Source organism: Austrofundulus limnaeus, unplaced genomic scaffold, assembly GCF_001266775.1.
Source record: "Austrofundulus limnaeus strain Quisiro unplaced genomic scaffold, Austrofundulus_limnaeus-1.0 Scaffold6228, whole genome shotgun sequence".
In the NCBI taxonomy this organism is placed as follows: Eukaryota; Metazoa; Chordata; class Actinopteri; order Cyprinodontiformes; family Rivulidae; genus Austrofundulus; species Austrofundulus limnaeus.
Window position 1 is genome coordinate 1,654 of NW_013958630.1, and position 425 is coordinate 2,078.

General features: G+C 47.3%; 1 long non-coding RNA gene across 1 annotated transcript in view; it reads right to left on the reverse strand.

Annotated features, from left to right (window-relative positions):
* LOC106512380 (uncharacterized) overlaps positions 1-413 on the reverse strand; it is a 1,533-nt gene extending 1,120 nt beyond the window's left edge. Inside the window, exon 1 of the long non-coding RNA XR_001309666.1 lies at positions 215-413. This is a non-coding gene — a long non-coding RNA (uncharacterized LOC106512380). The remainder of the gene's footprint in view (positions 1-214) is intronic.
* Positions 414-425: the final 12 nt, after the last annotated feature.

The window sequence follows — 425 nt, forward strand, 5'->3', positions numbered from 1 at the left end:
TTCCACACCAAGTGTTCCACACCAAGTGTAAATTAATCACTCCCACAGCATTTAACATTTGTTTACCATTTGGATCCAATGGGAAACGGAAAGACTTTTGAACTAAGTCTAAATCTGATTGGTTTTCAGTCAAAGACTCATAAAGATCTTGACTGATAGCAGACCTGTCTGTCCATAGAGACAGGACAGCGTCGTCTGTGTAGGTCTCTTGGACCTGTAGTCCTTTCACTACCTGTGGTAGGTAATGTTCTGTGTTGGCTGATTGACTCAGCTCACAGAGGCAGGCTGGATCACCTTGGATCAGAGCCAGTTCCACTGGTTGCTCATCAGTCCTTTCAGCTGTGGCTGGGGGCTTGGGCCCCGATGCCTCGTCCTCATGCCTGTGATCAGCTGTGTTTCCAGCCTGATTCACATAGCAATCTGTG